Genomic DNA, 22,702 nt, shown 5'->3' on the forward strand with positions numbered 1-22,702 from the left:
TGATAAATGTATGCATGTGCTGCTTCGTGTTAACAGGCTGAAAATGAAGCAACGTTCCAGATCAAAAAAGTTATGTACACTTCTGTCTATAGTTTTTTAAACTATTTTAAATATTTTATTTAAATGAACTATTTTATTTATGTTAAAACAGGTCAGCTGGACAGCTGACAAAATTCATTTTTATTTCTATATTTGTTTCACTTTTTAAAAAATGTTTCTACTCTGTTTCAGCTGACAGCAAACACTGAGTGTTTATTAATAAATAATACTATAAAAGAAAAACATATAGTGTAGTAACAATTTAGTATTGGTATTGTGATATTTAATTTAGGTCTTAAGTCAAAATTTTGGTATTAAGCAACACTCGTCTAGTTTTCTTTGTCTTAAATCCGATTTAAGTTGTTTTGTGGTATGTATTTGGTGTTGTGCAAAGAACTGCACAAAAATAATCCTTTATTTGTCAATAATAGGTCACTGCAAACATCATTAGTGTAAAAAGGAACAAATAGTTGCGTCCCACAGCCCTGTAGCGCTTATTTTAACTAGAAACTGCAGCCATGTTGAAATGCCAAAATGTTGAAGTACATTCTTAAATTTCACAAAAATGTAAACTGAAGCTCAAATGTTTCTATTAGTCGGTATCAAAATGCTATCAACTGCAGTTCAATTAACAATGCGCTAGCATTAACATTTTATCAAATCTACATTTAACGTCCTTTGCACAGCCCAACTGTTTTATTTCCATACATATTTAGTCCAAGCTGAACTAAATATTGTCGTGTAAACGCTCAAGAAAAAATTGTTAATATGAGATGTAAATGGGTAGTAAATTTGCATTTAAATACTAAGCGCCTAATTCAAGAAAATTGACTAAGAAAGCCAGTTTCTAAGAACATATTCTCATAAAATGGTGTCAAGCCACCAGTTAGTCTGTCATAAACAACCACCATTTACACACCATTTTATGCTTGTAAAGTGCCTATATATGTATGTTCTCCAATATAAGGCCGACTCTTGGGGTTCCTGGTCACTGAAACAGCGAGAACAGATTACACCTTTAACATTAGCCTGGAACCCTCTGTGCCCAAATCTTAAATCACCATTGTAAGTAAGGCTGACGTTTAGTCCACAGAGCTGTAAAATCTGCAGTATAGGAGGTTTCTCTCTCTTTGACATCAGCCAAGCAGGAGATTCAAATTCCCCTGTGGTTAATTTACCTACTAAACACTAAAGGCAATTTGTCAGTTTAATGATGGTGAAAGGTTGTGTTTGAGCACTGTGAAGAGAGAGAGAGAGCAGCTAAGTAATGATGAATGTTTGGAGTTTCACATCAGAGTTTGAATTGATTTATACTGTTCGTGCCTGTGTAATCAGAATTACTTAGACCTTTTTTTTTTGTGTGAAACATATGGAGCCATATCAGTCTCAAAAATAATATATTTAAAAAAATACAATTTATACATCTACGACACAATTCACATTTACAAAGTCCAATTCATAAATTTAAAACATGAATAAAAAATACAAAATTAAATAAATAAATTCAAAACATGATTTCAAAATCCAAATTGCAAACTTAAAACATGATATATAAACACGCAAACCCAATTCGTGAATTGAAAACATCATTCATAAACCCGCCAATTGAATTTGTGATTTTAAAACAAGATTGATGAATATGCAAATCCAATTTGTAAATTCAAAACAAAATTCATAAATATGCAAATCCAATTCGTGAATTCAAAACACGATTCATAAACCGGCAAATCCAACTTGTGAATTCAAAACATGATTCATAAATACACAAATCTATTTCACAAATGCACACTCGATTTACAAATAAGCAAATCCAATTCGTAAATTCAAAACACGATTCATAAATACGCAAATCGAATTTGTGAATTCAAAACACAATTCATAAATATGCCAATCAAATTTATGAATTCTAAACATGATCCAAAACATAATTCATAAATCCGCAAATCCAATTTATGAATTCAATACATGATTCATAAATATGCAAATGCAATTTGTAAATTCAAAACACAATTTGTGAATTCAGAACACGATTCATAAATACGCATATTCAATTAGTGAATTCAAAAGATGAATAAAAAATACACAAATCTAATTCATTTGGCGAAAATACTTATGATTTTTACTTGTGAATTCACAAATTGTGTTTACAAATTCACAAATTAGATTTTGTCTTTGTAAACTGTGCTGTGCATGTATGGATTTTATTTTGTAAATGCATTATTTTTGAGACTGATCTGGCTCTATTGAAATGTCATGATGATGCAGCAGCTAGCAATTGTAGAAAAGATTCCATATTAAGACGCACTGAAAGATTGGAGCATCTTATTAAGAAAGCAGATTTTTAAATATTTATAGCTTACTAGATGTCCTTCTCTTATTGGGAGCATCAGGGGGTGTGGAACAATCTGCTTGTGTGACATATATAGTTCAAGGAGCGAAATCTGCTGTGTCGTGACACCTCACTCCATTGGAAAGAACAGCATGAGAGAAATACTTTGGCTTGCTTTGTACAAGTGAATGCTGGGAGAGAAGCACAGGGCAAACGAGAGCACTTCTCTGTGACACACACACACCGTCCTCACAGAGGTGTCATAGACCTAATTTTTGGAGGGGTCACTAGTGGTTTTTCTGCTTCACTTAATGCCTAAGGCAAGATGTGACATGACCAGGCCTACATAGAATCAGTCCTGCAGCGAGATTCACAGACCTGCAGAACAGGAACACTAAATACTTGCAAAAGTTTTGTATCCAGTGAAATTTTGGATATGTGAACCAAATAACTGCAAAATTTGGTAAGTTCTTTTTTAATAGTTTAAGGGTAAAGGGAAGTACACTACACTCTCAGAAATAAAGGTACGTGATCGGTCACTGGGGTGGTACCTAAAAGGTCCATAATAATACCTCAAGGGTACATATTAGTACATAAAAAGTACAAAAGTGTTCCTCTTAATTATTTAGGTACCATTATATACTTTTGAGGTACCAATATGGACCCTTTAAGTACAAATGTGTACCTTTTGAAAAGGTACGACCCCAGTGACGACTCGCATACCTTTATTTCTGAGTGTATAACATCCTGATTGTCCATGCTGCTGAGAGTGCCATTTATTTATTTGCTCCTTTTCTTCTAAATGATGAAATAGGTTTGCATTTATTCATTTAGCAGATGCATTTATCCAAAGCAACTTACAAGTGAAGATAAAAAAGCACTTAAAATCATCAGAGAGCAGCAATATATACACACCATGACAAGTCTAAATTTAAATTATGATGTTTTCATCCCTGCAAACGAAGAGGAGTGAGTGTGTACGACCGGGGGTTTGTCAAGCCAACTCACCTGGATGGAGCACACTCAGAATTGCACAATGCTTTTCAAGAAGTATAGACAGGGCTCCTTTTCCTTTAAATGATAAAATACATTTACATTTATTCATTTAGCAGACACTTTTATCCAAAGCGATAAGCAATTGATGATAAAATAAGCACTTAAAATCATCAGAGAGCAGCAATATATACACGCTACAACAAAACTAAGTTTGGATTATCAATTTTATCCTCAGCGCAACCAAAGAGGAGAGAGTGTGTCCTACATGTGGTTTGTCAAGCCCATTTACCTGCATGGAGCACACTCATAATTGCACAATGTTTTTCAAGAAGCATAGACAATTTCCGCTTTGAAAAATCCGCTAAAAAAGCCTCCCGAGATGAAGGATTCAAGGCAGTGGTTTTTAAATTCATGAAGGCTACATAATAATATGTTTTGTAACATTTCAATTCTTTATATTTATATCCTATATATATATATCCTTATCCCATATATATCCTTATCACATATATATATATATATATATATATATATATATATATATATATATATATATATATATATATATCATTAACATTTTAATTCTTTTTCATATGTAAAGATATTTGCGTATTGCTCTACATCTTGTGTGTAAGCAGTGTGTAAGCTAGGCGCACAACTAACGTGCTCTGCACCGAACTTTAGACGGGGTTTGTTCTGGTCTAAAGAACAGACTATTACAGTTTATCAAAATAGCAACGCGCCAGCAATGCCCCAAAACACGCCTGCTTTTTTAGACCAGAACGCCTATGGGCGCACTGATGAGTGCAAATGCATTTGCTATTTAAAAAGCGTGGCGCAACACCTCAAAATGACCCTTGCGACGAGCTGAAAGTAGCAAATAACAATTGCGTCACGCCTTGCGTCACATTGCGCCGGGTGTATGATAGGGCCCATAGTGTACTTGTTCAAATACAGGGACCACTTTATTTTTTATGGAGCCAGATCCGTCTCAAAAATAATACATTTTTAAAAAAATCTACAACACAATTCACACTTACAAAATCTAGTTTCTAAGTTCAAAACACAAATTAAATATTCAAAAATTATATTTATATTTATATTTTATTATATTTATAAATTCAAAAATACAGTTCGTGCATTCAAAACATGATTCAAATATCCAATTTGTAAATTCAAAACACGGTTCATAAATACACAAATCCTATTCACAAACTCAAAACACAATTCATAAACACACAAATCTAATTTGTAAATTCAAAACACGATTAAAAAATACACAAATCCAATTCGTAAACTCAAAATCAGGTTTATAAATACACTAATCCAATTAATTTGGCAAAAATATGTGTTTACAAATTGGATTTAGTATATGTTATATGCAACACAATCTCACTGCAATTCGTAACTTTTTGATTTAGTGGCTAATTCGTATGAATTTGTACAATCTAATTCGTACAATTTAGTACGACTTGCTCATCCCCCTATGACGGTTGGGTTTAGGGGTGGGGTTAGGTGCCATGCCTCCTTTTTAAAATCGTACAATTTCGTACGACTGAATTAGCCACTAAACTGGCAAAATGTAAAATATGTTCTCTCGTGAGATCAGGCTGGTTATATGACATTTTAATTTAGATTTTAAAATAAAATCTATTACTTTATTACACTTTTATATTTTATTATAATATTTTATTTGTGTTTTGTAAAAAAATTTTGCCTATCCTTTTATTAAGGAGTTCCCACAGTTATAATAAAGCTGGAATTATTAAATGTCTTACCATTTAATATCTAGTCACCCTATTGGTGGGCTAAACCAGGACAGCCAGCAGCTTCACAGTACATCATTTACAGTGATGCTTTTAATTAATTATATTTCTGTTTTACTATAATTCAACTCTCCAGAATTTACAGTTTTTACCTACATACACCTGTCCTCAACGGAACAAAAGACTGATTGGATTAGATTTGCACATCAAAAAGTTGGAGCCGCACATATTATGTTATCATCACTGACCGATAGTACGTAGGTCTAAGGTGTTTACCAGCTAAATGTGACAAACTGTTCCATACTTCATTATATTGTGGCACAATGACCCTTGAGATCCACTTTCCTGCAGAGTTTATCTTCATTAATCTCCTTTCCCTGTATACAGTGGTCATCCCGAAGACCTTGATTAGATTACTTGGGTGTGCTTGATTGTAGTTGGAGCTAAACTCTACAAGAAGATAGATTTTGAGGACCAGAGTTAAGAATGTCTGATCTATTTATACACTTACTGTAAGTTAAATTCACAGTCCAGTTGGTTTGGCAGTGTTTCTAATGCTAATGTGGTCAATGCTCTTGTCATGTTAGGCTTCATCTTTATGAAATTACACAGACATGACTGAGAATGACCTTTTATATGCTATGTGATGCAGAAAATGAAGGACATTTATTCATATTAGGCTGATCTAACTGAAGTGAACCATAGCAAGAAAAGCAGAATCATTAGAAAACTATTGTTTCTCAATACACCTTGGCCCAATCCCAATTCTACCCCTTACCCCTCATTTTGAGCGTCCATATGAAGGGGTAGGGGTGTTCCAATTCTCTTAAGCTTGAAGGGCTAAGGCAAAGGGCTAGATACTCCTTGAAACTGAAATTTTTCAGAACCACACTTGAAACCAAAGGGTAAGAAAATTTCTCAAAATACAGCAGCAGCATGGCTGCACACGGAGGTAATGAGGTAATGCACAAATTAATGTTTCTTTTGTCATTATTATGGATTTTTACAACAAACAAGCATATGTTTTAATACATTAATAACCATGTTCGTGTTTTACCGTCATCCTTAAAAAAAAAAAAAAAAAAAAAAAAACGCTAAATTTCTCTACCTATAATCCTAAATACCTTCTGTGTAAAAGTCCCACAACATTCTTTCACTCGATGACACTGGAATACCCTGTCAGAAAAGTCTAGTGCCTGGGAAAGAGCTTTTTACAGTGTCTGCTATAATGTTAATGTTGTTTTCTTGAATATGGTCACTGTGTAAATGTCTTATTGCCACATTATATCTTTATGATAACATGGTATTACTGCTGCGGTGATTTCCCGAAAATAAATACCAAAAAAATAACACAACTGGAATAACTACAGCAGTCGCGATTGTCAATCTCATATGAAGTAAGAGCTCGCGATGACATATGATGATGTGTGCAGGTGCTGTGGTGGTGTTAAACACTCCAAAGGGAAGAACAAGGGGTACAAAAATAGAATTTGGATTGAGCCTTTATTACTTCTATTGAAGACACAAGATTACATGGCACTGTTCAACTACAGTAATGCAATTTCCAAAGGTAGGATTGAACTAGGTACTTTATTGTGGTCCAAGTTCAAAATATTGGAGAAGGTTTTTTTTGTTTGTTTTTCACTGGGGCACTCCACCTCCCCTTCAACATGATGCACATGCAGTTTGTACCAACAAATCGCAAGCATGCCTGAAGATTGGGTCTCACAACATTAGCTGATCAGCTAATGTTGAAATTTTTTATATTTTAACAGTTTAAAATGATGGATTTTTATACAGTATATATACAGTATATAATGTATGTCTCATTTCAGAGGCTGTTACTGTTCTATTGAGGTCGCATTATTTGGACCAGCCGAATATTGAGGCAGCCTTTAAGACTGAAATGAGTGTACAGTAAATACAGTGTGTTTTCCACTAAGACGACCTGATATTAAAAAAATAAAAAATATTTGGGTAAACTGGCTGTGAGCTACTTTACAAATATGGAAATTCTGACAAGGAAAGCAAATTTTTAAAGGAGAAATATTGACTTTAGCAGTGATTTTCAGTTAAAAAAGTATATTGACTTAACGTTTCTTAAATATCACCAAAAAAAAATGTATGGTGTTTTCATGATTTAGACGAGTCAAAAACATGCAGCACTGTTAACACTGACAAGTACCGAAACTCCAGTTAAGAGCTACGTTTAAATAAACTCCCAAGGTTCTGACAGCAGTTCACAATGATGCGGGGTGCTCCTGATAAATCAAGCAGCTCACTCAGTTCGTCAGTGTAAATGGGGTTGAGACTGAGAATAGAGCTCTTTCATCTTGGCTGATAAGAATGTCCTGATTACATCTAAATGTAGAGCAACATTTCCAGCATTATCAATCAATGCCATGTTCTCAGACCTCCACAAAAATTAGCTCCAAAATGCTCCCCGCCCATTTTAATTTTCCATGACAGAGCACATTAGTTCTTCCACCTTCCTCAATTAGTTCGGCAAATGATTACAGTTTCCGTGGTTGCTGAACATCAAAAGAGAGATGATGTTGCGGGACTTTTTTTCTTAGAATGTGCGCCATCTCTGGGGAAACCTTTTGCATCAGCGACTGCCATAGACATATGAATCTTTGCATTTGTTCCATGCTGGTGAGTCTCATTCATTTCAGCCCAGGCCTTCTGCTGTTGGTCTCCTGAGGCGTTGTCCCGCTGAAAAGCTGTGGACCTTCCTCCGAACCCTTATCTATTTTTCCTTTTTCACCACCCCCACTCTCTTGTTTAACACTAACTGGGGCAGTCAAGCTGAAAACGAATTATGTGTAGAAGTTTCCATTGTCAAAAGAAGGGAGGATTGGCTTGCTCTTGCCGCTCCTTGAGAAGATGGATTTGCTCACAGATGAGGATGACGGAGATGCGCTCAGATATAAATCACATTACTGATGCTTGGCTTAATTTATGATGAATTTGTTGGTGGAGTCCCAAAGGGTTTGGTAATTATGACATGCAGCTGTAAAGCACTGTCACTCTGGACCAATCGCATCACTTCAACTCTGTTAACAAAGCAACATAACCATGCATCTCATTTACTGGGGTTTCCTTGCAATTAATCATGAACGTTTGATGCTGTAAAACTGTCAGAATTTTCACATACTTTATGACTATGATGTATCTTTCATTTCTCACCCCCGGTCATCTTTCTAGAAATATATCCTTGGGGAGGCTTCAGCTATGAATTCTTTATTTCTTTGTTTTATAACACATAGATTTGGTTTACCTCATATACTGTAAATATATATATATATATATATATATATATATATATATATATATATATATATATATATATATATATATATATATATATATGGGTGCTTCTGCAGCTAGATGCTCTAAATTTACTTTAATTTATTGGCTGCTTAACAGACCATATTGGCTGCTTAACAGACCATAGCTTTTTTTTAAAGATCTGATCACAAATTACATGTATTGCTTGTGACGAGGGATGAAATTCTGTTTTAGGAATGAGCGAGTTCTTCAATCAATCATTTTCTTTTTGGCTTAGTCCCTTTATATATCTGGGGTTGCCACAGCGGAATGAACCGCCAAGTTATCCAGCACATGTTTTACGCAGCGGATGCCCTTCCAGCTGCAACCCATCTCCCGGAAATGAGCAAGCTCTTACCTACTTAAAATATTCTGATGAATCCATTTTTACAATAATTACATAAACATCACACATTATATTATATCAATGTCTCTTTGAGGCAAGTCATTTCACTCGGTGACCATCTTTGAAATGCCTCTCGGGCAGTATGCTCAAGAATACTGTCTGAATGGGGAAACATCAAATTCTCCAAAACTGTTTGACAAGCGTACGATTACATAACATATTTGGATTAACCAATAAAATTAAACAACAAATGTCTGATATGTTTCTTTCTAAATATTTGAATTAAACAAAATCTGCATAATTTCAGTTTGCCCAAGCTAATGAGCACTCAAAAAGAACGAGATCACAACACCAACCTCATTTATGGACGTTCCACACATTACCACTGTCTGGATAATGTTTATCTGATCGCGCTATTCTTCTGAGGTAATCTACAAATTGACCTTGATAGTGAATGTCCTCCAGAAATGACAGTTGAGTAATTGTTGTCATGTGATGTGCGTTTGACAGGACAGACTGCACCTTTTGATCGTTTCACACAGATTACAAATCCAAAGAAAGGTTTTCAAGTGCACTTGGTTCATTTAAAAGAACACATTTTAGGCTTTATTTCGATATATTTCTTATGTCTGTGAAGCAAGTATTAGTTGAGATTCCAGTGCGTTTGCTGACCACAAAACGGTCATAAAATCCCGCGTCTGATTCAAGCTTTCCCCCCAATGATTGGCTCCTGTACTAGTAGGCGTTACACTTTTCCCTATTTAAAACTATGCGAGTGACATGTCCTGTGAATTCTACAGTTTTTAATTATACATATTTTTTCAAAATGCAGTAAAACACTGATGCAAAGAGGGATGTACTGTGCCTTCTAAAGTTTGGAAACAGACATAAAGGGGTTTTAGACATATCAGCATACATTTATAAATTATTCTTTTGCTGAAATGAAACTTGGAATCATTCAAATGAATTCCATTAAAATTGATTGAATATATTTATTTTATATTCAATACCTGTTGTACTTTGAGTTATAAAATTATTATAATTACATTTACCTTAGCAGATTTTTTTCATGATTTGCATTTGGAATAAGGTTATCACAGTTTATAAGACGTCCAAAACTCTGTAAAATGTAAAGAAAAACTGTAAAATGCTGGTCATTCTAGACTAGGGTCACACTGCATTTCTTTAGACACTGTAGATGCTGTCTTAAGACTTTTTCTATCATCTGAATTGATTATAATGCTTCAGAGCTTGCCTTTTGCCTACTGCAAATTTAACACAAAATGGCTAGGCTTAAGGTTGAAACAGTCCAAACCCACTTTATACAAAGGCCTTTCCACAATTTTTTTTTTTTTTTGGAAGATTCTGAATGTGCTCAATCAATAAAAGACTTTTTACTAAATGTTCAATCACAAGTGAGATGCAATAAGATAAGTACATTTTTAAATACTAATTATAAGAATAAGGGCGAGGCAGTGGAGCAGTAGGTAGTGCTGTCGCCTCACAGCAAGAAGGTCGCTGGTTCGAACCTCGGCTCTGTTGACGTTTCTGTGTGGAGTTTGCATGTTCTCCCTGCCTTCGCGTGGGTTTCCTCTGGGTGCTCCGGTTTCCCCCACAGTCCAAAGACATGCAGTGCAGGTGAATTGGGTAGGCTAAATTGTCCGTAGTGTATGAGTGTGTGTGTGTGAATGTGTGTGTGGATCTCCATCCCAGAGATGGGTTGCGGCTGGAAGGGCATCCGCTGCGTAAAAACTTGCTGGATGGGTTGGCGGTTTATTCCGCTGTGGTGACCCCGGATTAATAAAGGGACTAAGCCAACAAGAAAATGCATGAATGAATTATAAGAATAAGAAGTATTAAAAAAATAAAGTGTTTCAGCAGTGATAAATAACAGACAGAGAAAGAGTGATAATTGCTAAACTAGCATCGTAATATCTGGTTTCACAGCTTATAATATAACTGCGTTTCTTTCCAATTACCGTGGCCAGCTTTACCCAGGAGGCCCAAAGCTGTGGACAGACAAATTTACTTCAGAATAATCAGCTTGTTATTTCTCCAGCCAGAACAATGGGATACCCGGATCAGATTTAAACCTGGATTCCCCCACTTTAATTCCCAGAAGGAAGGGCTAAATGGATGCTAGGTGCTGATTGAGCTGATGGGAGTGATTAAAGTGTGAATCTCTGCTGCGTCAGCAGGAACACACACTTGCTTTCTCATGCTGATGAGATAGAAACACATGCAAGCATGCAGTACGCTGACCATCACCGTGAATGCTCAACATCAAAGTCTCATTAAAATAATAAAAGAGGTCATGAACTATTTTTTTTTTTTACTGTTACTTACAGTGCTCAGCATATATAAATACATATACTGTATAAGTCTTTTAAATTCATATTTTTAAAAGGAAGCTATACAATATTATATTTGTGCATACACATTAGATTAGTCTGTACTGAAGAAAAAATCTAGAGCTTATATAACCTTGTATAACGTTAATGGTCCAAAAACTTGTACATCCAAAATTATGTTACAGAAAAATATTAAATACAAATAAAAAAAAGTTAAAAAATTTACTTGAAATTTTGTTGGTTGTAATTTTTTTTTATATTTTGCTTTTGCTTATTATATAATATATTATATTTTATATTATTTTATAATATATTTCAATTTTTAAATATCTTCGGTGACTAAAATATTATTTCAATAAATATATCTGTTGAATAAATCTGTTTTGTTTAAATTACCCAACATACATTGCCTATATTCATTGAGAAATAGAAAAAAAAAATTTTAAATGGGCTGTACTCAATTATGCTGAGCACTGTACAGTGTCAACTTACAATGTTATTTAGATTTTTATATTAAAAATGTAGAAATTATAGACCATTTCATTTCATGTTGTGTTCTGACAGATTGCAGACTAGTATGACTGGCTGACAGCATATTAAAACCTGTGTTTGTATCTCTTGTTATTTACTATATTTGTGAATCAGTGGGCGAAGCTTAACAGGCAGTGATCTGGAAATAGCCATTGATCTTCTGTGGAGTTGGAGTTTACCACAATATTACATAATAAAGTGTCTCATTCCATAATTTAAAATGATTTGCTTCAATAGAAGTTGTTTTCAGACTAAAAAGACAGTTTATAGTTTTAAAATGACAATGTTTTTTATGGTTAAACAAACATTTATTTTCAAAAGATTAAGGGAATTTCATGAGTCCTTTAAAAAACAAACAAAGAAAAAAAGGCCATCGATCAACAGCATGTTCTTTATTCCAAAACTCATGTATTAGACACATTTAATGTCGGTTTTGAACTGTGACCACCCCGGTCTTGATTTCACAGATCTGTCAACCTGCATTACTGCATTTCTAATAATTCTCTTGCTTGGCTGGGCTGAGACGACAGCTCGCCACAGCCAGCATCAATTACTGTGAGAATGAAGGACCTGGAGTCGAGCCAGACCAGATCAGACCCCGGCACCACACGCATACACACATGGAGAGAGACACACCTGGCCAGCTCTATTCTACATGCAAATAACGTTACAGCCACAGCACCGTAAAATAATCTTATTAGCCCAGTTTACTCACACTCTTTAAAGGAAATGATTGCTTTGACTCAAGTGGGCCTTCTTAATTGATTTATTTGTGCATCTTTGCCAAGCGTGAGATACTTAGGGAGAGCTTGGGACATTCTTGAATGGAATCCAAGATGCAGACTTATCTTTGTTCGCAAAGCATATTCCAGAGCTCTTGAGGCTATTCAATCATTGATTTAAAAAAAAAAAAAAGGCCAGAACTGTCATGTATACTTATGTAATCCCTCAAAAAAACGTTTCCTAACGCAGCCGATTCTGTTCGTTTACTGCTTTGTGCCGCATTTGTGCTGATGCGATTGCAGGATGAATTTACTGCAAGTCACTTTGCGTTTGACTTTGTCTTGTTGTGTTGTGTCAAGACGGCTGCATTTCCCGGGTCTAAAGCTCGTTCATCAATGTGTCAGCCACAAGCCGGATGTCAGTTTCTTTAGTGGGATGCTCATAATGATCTAAATAGTGGCCCACCTCAGGGAGACAGTCGATCAGTACATCCGCATTTTAGATTTGTTCTGAGGTGAATCATATTTCATTGATATTTTGTGCAGAGGTTAAAGAATGAAGGTTGTGGCTTCAGATACACTCAAGAGAGAACACAAGATCAGATTGAGCAGTTAGAAAATGTGGTTCCTACTAAATAAAAACTAATTTTGATCAAGTTATGTATTCATGTTAATATATCTCAAAGATTTAATAATTGTAATGAATAAGTAAAGTGTATTTATATAGCACATTTACTTGTATTTGACCCAAAGTGTATAGGTGACCATCGTCAAGTGGTTGTACATGACCATCCTATTACTCAGTCAGAGACCTAAAAGTACAGTACTTGGCATTTACATTGACAATTCTTTTACATGGAAAACACACACAGAGTGGGTTTTGCTCTCGTTTACACCAGAGATTGTATTTTTTATGGAGGTCACGTCTTTTTAGAGTTAACAAGAAGCTTATGATGTTGTTTAATAAAGCTGTTCTTAAAAGCATTGTCAGACCTGATATCACAGTGTGGTTTGACAACCTATCTGAACAGTGTAAATCTATGCTGATCTATGCTCTCTAATCTATGCAAAGACAGGATGAAAAATTGTTGGGCATGGTGAATATTTTAATCCTCAAGTTTTATATGAGAATTGTGTCCTCAATCAGGTGGAAAGGATTCTGAATGATCCAACTCATTTTTTGTTCAACTGCTTCACTCTGTTAGGAGATATAACCCTAAAGGGGTTGAATCGATATAAGAAATCCTCAGTGGGTTTATTTAACAAGAGTTTATTTTAATTAGCATTATGATTATTGTACCTGTATTTTGTATTGTTTTTATTGTTTGTTTTAATGGAATGTCTGCAGCATTATGGTGTGCCCATAACAAATTTCCTGTCAAGGACAATAAAGTTTTACTACTACTACTACTTACTGTGTATGGCCATACAACCAGAGCGCTTCACAAATCATGAGGGAGAGGCCTCTCCACACCACCAACAGTGTGCAGCAACTACTTGGATGACGCAACGGCAGTCACAGGACAACAGAGCAAATGCGCTCACCACAAACCAGCTATAGGTGAAGTGGAGAGGGATAGGAAGCCATGAAGGGAAGAGGCTTTGGTAAGGGCTGCCATGGAATTTTTAATGACCACAGAGAGTTAGTGCCTCGGTTTAATATGTTATGCAAAAGAAGGTGCTCATTGAATGTATAGTGTCCCCTTCACTTTACTGGGGTATTAGGACTCAAACAGACCACAGGTTGAGTGCCCCCCTGCTGGCCTCACTAACACCGCTTCCAACAGCAACCTAGTATTTCAATGTGGTCTCCTACACAAGTACTGACAAGGCTCAGCCCTCAACCGGTCTTAGGCCCCGTTTACACTAATGTGTTTTAGTTTGAAAACGCATAAGTTTTGCTACGGTTACGCCAACCGTCCACACTACGCCGGAGTTCTCGAGCGCCGAAAACGGAGCGTTTCGAAAATGCTGGAGAGGCCGTTTTCATTCTGAAACGCTGCTGCTCCGTCTCAGTGTGGATGATGGAAAACATTCGCCTCTCTGATTGGGGCTTTTCCTGAATATTAAGTAGCCTAACACACACAGTTCAGTCCTGCATTCTCTCCGTGTAAGTTTAGACTACGCAAGTTTGATCAAGGATGTAGTCTCTTCTTCTCAGTTTGATATGGAAAAGCAGACTATACCGAGGACACGGGTAAATCTTCAAAGGGAACAGTGTACTTTATAACTTCATTCACATCACCCTGGCTACGTTGTTTCACTTTCTCAACAATAAAATGTAAACATGATTTAAGGAACTGCCTATTTTCATTTTAATATTAGCAACTTAGACAGCAGAAATGTTGAGGCGTCGTGCTGCATGAGCGTCATCTTCACTGTGTGGATATTTATAACAAAACGGAGCCGATAACAACTGCCTCCTTTCAATTTCAGTGAAAATACGAAACACACCCTCTCTTTTGCTGAATATCAGTTTTAATAATCAATAATGGCCATTATAAAAGTATAACATACAATAAGTTTATACATTATAGGAAATAAAGGCAAGCGATCAGTCAATATACAGAATAGGCTACGTGGTTACATTAATCATTAACTTATCTTTGCGCTTAGCCAAAACACGTTACCTGAGAACAAGTAATAGATTCCAATGACCAAAGTCAGGGAATATGTCGTTAGATAAAGACAACAAGATGAATGAAATATTCCGTTTAATAAATATAGTGAGATTAGATCCAGCGGGAGATGCTTGATGAAAAGTCCGACTAGCAGAGCTCTCATCTGGGTAAATGGGCTGCAGCGCTTGCCCGAGTGTCTGTGTGGTCACGTGATGTGCATTTTCAGCGTTTTGGTGTGGACGGAGAGCAGTTCAGAAACACTGGGTAAAACGCGAGTGTGGACGCGGATCGTTTTCATTCTAAAACGCCGTTTTAAAACTAAAACGCACTAGTGTAAACGGGGCCTTAGGCTGCAGGGTGATATGGCTGTGGATTAAGGTCTATTGCTGTAAAGCTTCAGAAAAAATAATATTACAATTGCAATAATAGGTTGAAAAAAAGGGTTAATTTACTATATGAATGAAACAAATGGATTTCTGAGTGATTCATTTAGTCTTTCAGTCAACCAATTTTTTATGTTCAGTAATAAAACAACCTTATTGTTGATTCATTAAAATGATTATATGTTTCAATAAATGTTTTTTAGAAAACTATTAATCACGTTATATCTTTGCATGTATTCATACCTTTGTTTTACAAGTTGTAATTGTAACCCATCAGTACTACATTACCCAGCCCGATCTGAGCTGGGATTGAACCGGCGATTCTTTGTATGGGAGTCAGTTGCTCTAACAAAAAGGCTACAGTTCATAGCCTCTACTGTCTGTGGCTAGAGCACCTTTAGACATCGGAGGAGTGAGGTGTACCTGCTTAGCACTTTGCTAACTGCCCCCCATTACACAATATTTTTTCAATATTACATAAAGGTGTTTTAAGGCAACGTTTTATTTTGATGGTTCACCACAAGTACCGTAACTTAGACAGTTAGTAGACTGTCATCTTTTATATAAAATGTTGAAACATTTTACCAAAATAAAGACTGAATCTTTTTAGCCAAAATATCCTGTTATAAAGGATGTCATGCTGCTATGCAAATCAGATTTTAGACAATACTGGCTGATTACACAGCAATGCCAAGCTAAAATACAAACTGTTTGTCTACTCTCTCTTCTCTGTTCCCTACTTTTAGACCTCAAACACATAACAAATGACCCTTTAAAGACAAAGTGAAGAATAAAGAAAATTGTGCAAATCTCATAGGTGACCACTGATGATAAAACAGAATTTTTACTGAAAAGTGAGAAGTGCAGCACAGGCAGACCAATTTTACCAATTTCTCCATACAGTATCCCTTGTCTATGTGAATAAACCTGCAGTAACATTTGACATACCGGTAAACCTCACACCCTCTGTCTTAAAATGACAGCTGTCAGTATGAAAGCCATGTCCCAAGATGCTTTTCATACATTTTAGACAGAAGGACCAGCTTAGTTTAAAGAGCGTTCAAGTTGCACTTAAATACTGCTTGTCATTGAGGGATATATACAGATTTTAAAATAAATATGGTGGATAACAAGATTAATCTGGGAGTGAGGGATTACAGATCACAATGCAAGCAGAAGAAGCTTCATGTTACACAGATGACAACATCCAGGATCTAAACTGTTCATGCACCGCAGGGGAAGATTACTTTAATGTATACTGTATTTAACCAGTTTAATATGAAGAGGCACTGATAGGCATGAGCTGCATGCTTATGCTAGTGCTACTTATCGAACTTCTATAAGGCAGAAGATGCGTTAGTACATAATGATTGTAAATAAATAACTTTAGATGTCATTAGCAGAATTAAAAGCATTGTTTCTTTAAGTTATCTAAAACAAATGTAAACATCTTTGTTGACCATCTGAATGTAAAAAAATCTAAATTAATTTCATTGCCCACCCTCTTAGCACACATGGAATAAGAATTATAGCACCCCAGGTGCAACATTTGACCATTTTTGTATCATAAACACAATCAGACTAATGGTAGCTTGAGAACTATTGTGTCTCAGAACATCATTTTGTGTCTAATTTTTATTATGTGTGGCAAGCAGTAGGGTTGTGCGCTTATTTGAAATCATATTGAAACTGCAATTTGAACATGCAGGATTTCTCCACAGTATGCTGTTTGAACCAATCGCAACACTACGAGCAACTCGCAGTGGCAAAGCGACAAGTGACCGTTTATTTTAACGAAGAGTGAGAAACTTCAGGCTACCTCCATCTACACGAGCGACAGCAACTGTTGGCAAATAGGTGGGCGTGTCGAGTGACACGACAAAGTTGAGAATCCTTAAACTTTATGCAAATGAAGAGCAACTTTCTTGAGGGATAGTCAATAAGAGCACCAATAGAGCTCACATGATCCTCTTTCAGGTCACTCAGAGGCCGTGCTGTGTATTCTCCGTGCTGTAGACCTACACAGATCTGCATTTGCAGAAGGTCGCCACTCAGAGAGACAGGCAGCTACAAAGTTGTTGCTAGGGTGAATGAGGCATTGCACCTTTACTAGGTGATTTTTATTTTATTTTTGCCTGTTTTAGAGACATGTCACAGGTCTTTGATAAAGATCTAAATGTATTCCTTTGGAAATATGTTTCAGATTCACACTGTAAAAGATCTGTGTGTGTGTCAAAATCGTGATTAAAATCAAAATTACAATAGTGTTTAAAATAATTATGATAGGTTTCTTTTGCCCATATGGCATAGCCCTAGCAAGTAGCAGTGTAATAAGCAGGATAAAGTACATCAAGGTGGTTTCTTTTGCAGAATAAACCTTTCAGTCTTGTAAACAAGCCCTTGGCTTTGCATAAGCCTGTTGAAAAGCCTGTCTGGCTTTATTCATGACAACCACCTGGACTTTATCGTTTACATAACATACCTTGGAATGTTGCGATTGACCAATCAGAATCATGTATCCAGAGAGCCGTGTGATAATAAAGGCTAATCACATACAGCTAATCTGCTGCACAGCAGGTCAGTTAAGGTCAATGTGTCTGCTTGTCAGTCATTTGATGCCCTCTGCTGGAATCCAAAACACTTGAACTGTTTCTGTGTAATCGGCCCCTAACACTCTACTAAAAACAAAGCTAGCGTTGATGATGAATGGCCACCATCTGTATGATGAATGGGAGAAAGTATATAGGACATATGGGCGACTTGTTGGTGACTAGCAGCGCTCTGAAGAGTAATCAAGCATAATATTTATTTTATTAGAGACTGACATTGTTCTATGCAATGTTGTGGTTTAGTATATCACTATTGTCTGATAACAGTCCGGATGGTGTGCTTTATCAGAGAGCCTGCTGCAGATTGGCTGAACGCTATGGCAAAAACAAAATAAAAATGAGAGAGATGGCTTGAGGCATGATTGGTGTGTTAGCTTTAGTGAGTGAATGGGAGGGGTGTGAGAAGAGTAAACCAAGATGAGATCTTATATAGATCTCTACTATATAGAGTCGAATCCATCCTGAGTGAGAAAACAATAGTGAATTCAACAACAACAACAAAAAAAGTTTTTATTTAATATGAATGTCCTTACGGACCTTACAAGACATGTTTACCCTTCATACTGTACATCTGATTGAAAAATCTGCTAAAAATAAATAGTCAATTTTAAGAATACATTACACATGCACGCTTCATAGGTAACACACTAACTATATAAACCATAATTTTCTTTATTTTACAGAACACACAAGAAGATCATTTCATGAATATCTGATTGGGTAAATTTAATACAGTGGCAGTACATTCTGACTCACTTTATCACTAAATAAATTACCCAAGAGTGTCAGCAAAGAGAAAAACACAATTTTGCTTCCATTTTACAGCAAAATTGCTTAAAAATCAGACTCTTGCTTGGTAAAACAATTCACTTAGAAAATGATTAGCATGTGGTGCAGGCTTACTTTTCTGCTGATACTGTCAGGTACTTTAATGAACCTCTAAGTGAGTTATAACAATAATAGTGAGAATATACTGTTTAGCAATTCTACTATATTGATTTTAAACAAGGTTAAACTGCAGCAAATAAATAATAATAATAATAATAAATACAGCATTCCTGTACTGTACATATAAGTGAAGATGTATCCAGGCCATTGTTTTGACAGAATAAACACTGACAGCAAAATCAAGACACATTGTGAAACAACAAAGTAAATAACCACTAAGCCACCATGTCACCCATTAAAAATGTTCAATATAATCAATAAATATTACAGAGATAGCTATATGAAGTAAACGAGAGTGTGTCTGTGATGCCTGCATCATGTAATTAAGTATCTGTTCACAAAATATTGATTTAAGTTTTTTTTTTTTTTTTTTTGTATTAGTTGAGTATGTGTGTGAATGAGAGTGTATGAGTGTTTTTCTAAGTGATAGGTTGCAGCTGTTCCACTGTGTAAAACATACAGTATGCTGGACAAGTTGGTGGTTCATTCCGCTGTTGCGACCCTGAATTAATAAAGGGACTAAACCGAAAAGAAAATGAATGAATGTATAAGTTGACCAAACACACTGCTTCTATTGCATACATCAACTTCTAGCAAGTGTATAACTCTGAATTCAGTTAAGCCCATATTATCAGATTTCACAAGTTATAAGCAGGAAATAACAAACCTCTAAGCGCCATAGTTGACTAATCAGAATGCATTTTTCTTATAAATGTATGAGAGAAATGGAGCAGATCTTTGATAGCGATATTTGTCACCCTACATCACAGGTGGCCACTGAATAGATAAAGATATTTAATGTCTGTTTAAGAGAGGATTCAGACTGCAATAACCTCAGATAAACTCTCTAAGTAAACATGTGGAAATCTCACATAATCACAGGTTTTTTAAAGTGCTGACAGCAGAGTAAATAGATTTTTCTAGGGGCTAAGATGAAAGACAGCGGTTGAAGTTTTCCTAAATACAGCTTAGCAGAGAGAAGGACTGAGAGATATATTTAATGAAGAGAAAAAAACAACTTGAAACACACCACTTTTGTAGTGGGGTTGCTGCCAAAAATCACAAAAGGGTTGGAGTGATGTCCAAATTCTGGCTCCAGTTTGATCCCCAAACCTTACTGCATTCTCATGATCAAGGGAGCCTGTGACACGGGTGAACAGAACCTCAACATCTCAAGCAAAACGATATTGTCAACAACATGGTTTAAATGAAAAATCCAAACTATTACACATAATTGAAGATAAGGATATAAAGACTAGGGATACATGAGACTAGACTACAGTATACTACCTGACAAAAGTTGTCGCCTATCCAAGTTTTAGGAACGAAAGAAAAAATCCTAATAATTGACTCCTAGTTGATCATTTGGTATTAGAAGAGGCTTATATGAAAGTCAAAGGCCTCTAGATTACACTTATTTTACCAAAATAAAATATGATCATGTCTTGATTTTTAATTATTTAATCAGGACAGTAAGGTCTGACTTTGCTTAGACAAAAGTATTGTCATATAACAGAAATAATGTTCAGTATAGAATATAAAGTCATGGTGCAGTGGGAAAATATTGAATATTGTCTAGGACTTTCATGAGCTTCGAGGACAACATCCACACATCTCTGCAATGACTCAAATAACTTATTAATAAAGTCATCTGAAATGGAAAAGAAAGCGTTCTTGCAGGACTCCCAGAGTTCATCAAGATTCTTTGGATTCATCTTCAATGCCTCCTCCATCTTACCTCAGACATACTCAGTAATGTTCATGTCTGGTGACTGGGCTGGCCAATCTCGGAGCACCTTGAACTTCTTTGTGATTGTTTGATGTGGAGGCTGAAGTACGAGAAGAAGTTGTCTTGTTTACAAACAACTTAACATGTCACCTTCAACAACAAAAAGTGCTTACAATACAGAGTTTGTACTTGATTAAGGTAATACTGTTTGTCTATATTTCCCAGTGATGGGTTGCGGCAGGAAGGGTATCCGCTGCCTAAAACATGCTGGATAAGTTGGCGGTTCATTCCGCCGTGGCGACCCCAGATTAATAAAGGGATTAAGCCAAAAAGAAAATGAATTAATGAATGAATGTTTGTCTATATTAGATAAAACTAATAATTGAATGCTGAGGTTTAATAATGTACAATAATCAATTTGACTCTTAGTAAAACCATTTTGAATGGACTGTTTGTAAATAATATATTGACTGTTTTAGGGGTTTGTTAAACTAGTCGATCAATTGATTATATTGTTTACATTTAAAAGTTATTAGGGATAAGTAAGCTGTTTTCAAAAGACTGGATGTGTTTAGGAAGTCCAGTGTACCATATTCACTTTTTTTAAATTGCATTATTTTTCACATTTTACCTTTTTCTACAAAGACGATTCTGTTCCCTTGTCTGTTGGTTTCCCTATGCAGCCCCTCTCTCAGATACACCCTCAGACTGCCTAATTTGGCCCAATGTGTTCCAATTCGCTCACCGTCTAGTGCATGTTGAAAGAACAGTGACACCCGGGGGTCCAGTTTATGTAAATGCAAGGGTGCAGTTCCAACCATCCAATTGTTGAAGGCCTTAAAAAGCTCCTCCACTGCACTGAGCTGAGCACTGTAACCTTGTCAATTTTGTTTATGCCCAAATTGCAGCAGTACACAGTCAAATGAAAAATTTAATCAAGAAACTCATTAAATAAAAGTCATGAAGGCACATGTGTAGTTATGGCTTTTAGAATCTTCCTCTCACTGTTTCCAAAGGCCTTAAAGTCAGTGAGAATTCAAAATTGATGATGTTTATTTTTGCAAGTGCACATTAGTATTCTTTTGGTGAAAAATGTATAAAAATAAAAAGTTTTGGTAATCTTCAATCAAATTCTGAGCATTTGCTTCTGTGTTTGGTGTGTTGGTTCCTCTGTTGATGTTAGTTTATATTCTTACTAATATTCCTAACAACTCTTCTCTTACCGTTAGTTTGTTATGAGGGAATGGTGCACAAAAAGAGATCCTCGCCTCCCAACTCAATATTATATTTCAGTTGGAAGATGTGGTGTCTGGTTGGTTTAATGGCATTTATTGTAAAAAAACACAAAACTTAGGCCGTACTCACACTATGTACAGTTGCCTCGTACCGGGCCAAAGCACGCTTGTCCCCCCTCCCGTCTCCCCCAACGAACCGCACTCACATTACAATCGGGCCTGGGCACGCTTACGTCATCAATGCAGTAATTGTTGTAACTGTTGTTATTGTTTTATTATTCTTTTTCACTGCATTTGTTTTATTAATAAAAGTGAATTTATTATTTTTCTTTTCTAGAGTGGATATTTGCTTCATTTGCAGAACCCATCAGGACATTTTGTGTGGTAAGGTAATAATGTAATTATTTATTGAACAATGTAACATACAGTCAGCAGTTTAAACTCCAATGTTACCCCTAAAATAATCTGGATTTATTCTATGTGAGTTTATGACACCTGGTGCTAGCGAGTCTGCCTGTGAAAGTCCCTTTTTGACATCTTATCTACCAAGATGCTGGCCAGGACCAGCCTGTCTGATCTTCAAAGACAGAAAAACTCCCTCCATCCTAGGACACACACACCCAAAGACACACACTATTGAATAGTCTAAAGTAAATGTAATGTGTTTGTAATCTTTCTATTCTCTTCCTTAATTTCTCACCCAGTTTGTGCCCCTTTTTAGGACATTAGACCAACTAAGAATGCACAAGTTGTTTTTATGTATTCAA

General features: G+C 35.9%; 1 long non-coding RNA gene across 5 annotated transcripts in view; it reads right to left on the minus strand.

The window, feature by feature from the left end:
* Window positions 1-22,702, minus strand: part of LOC141375626 (uncharacterized) — a 460,251-nt gene that overhangs the window by 313,475 nt on the left and 124,074 nt on the right. Inside the window, exon 3 of one of the 5 annotated variants that reach the window (XR_015497881.1) lies at window positions 6,617-8,186. The exons of 3 other annotated variants lie outside the window; for them this stretch is intronic. This is a non-coding gene — a long non-coding RNA (uncharacterized LOC141375626). Of the gene's footprint in view, window positions 1-6,616; window positions 8,187-19,180; window positions 20,801-22,702 lie in introns of those variants that run through there. One more of the 5 variants, XR_015497882.1, reaches the window with a different exon arrangement.

The sequence above is a fragment of the Danio rerio genome, chromosome 8 (assembly GCF_052040795.2).
Source record: "Danio rerio strain M-AB ecotype USA chromosome 8, GRCz13ab, whole genome shotgun sequence".
Classification (NCBI taxonomy): Eukaryota; Metazoa; Chordata; class Actinopteri; order Cypriniformes; family Danionidae; genus Danio; species Danio rerio.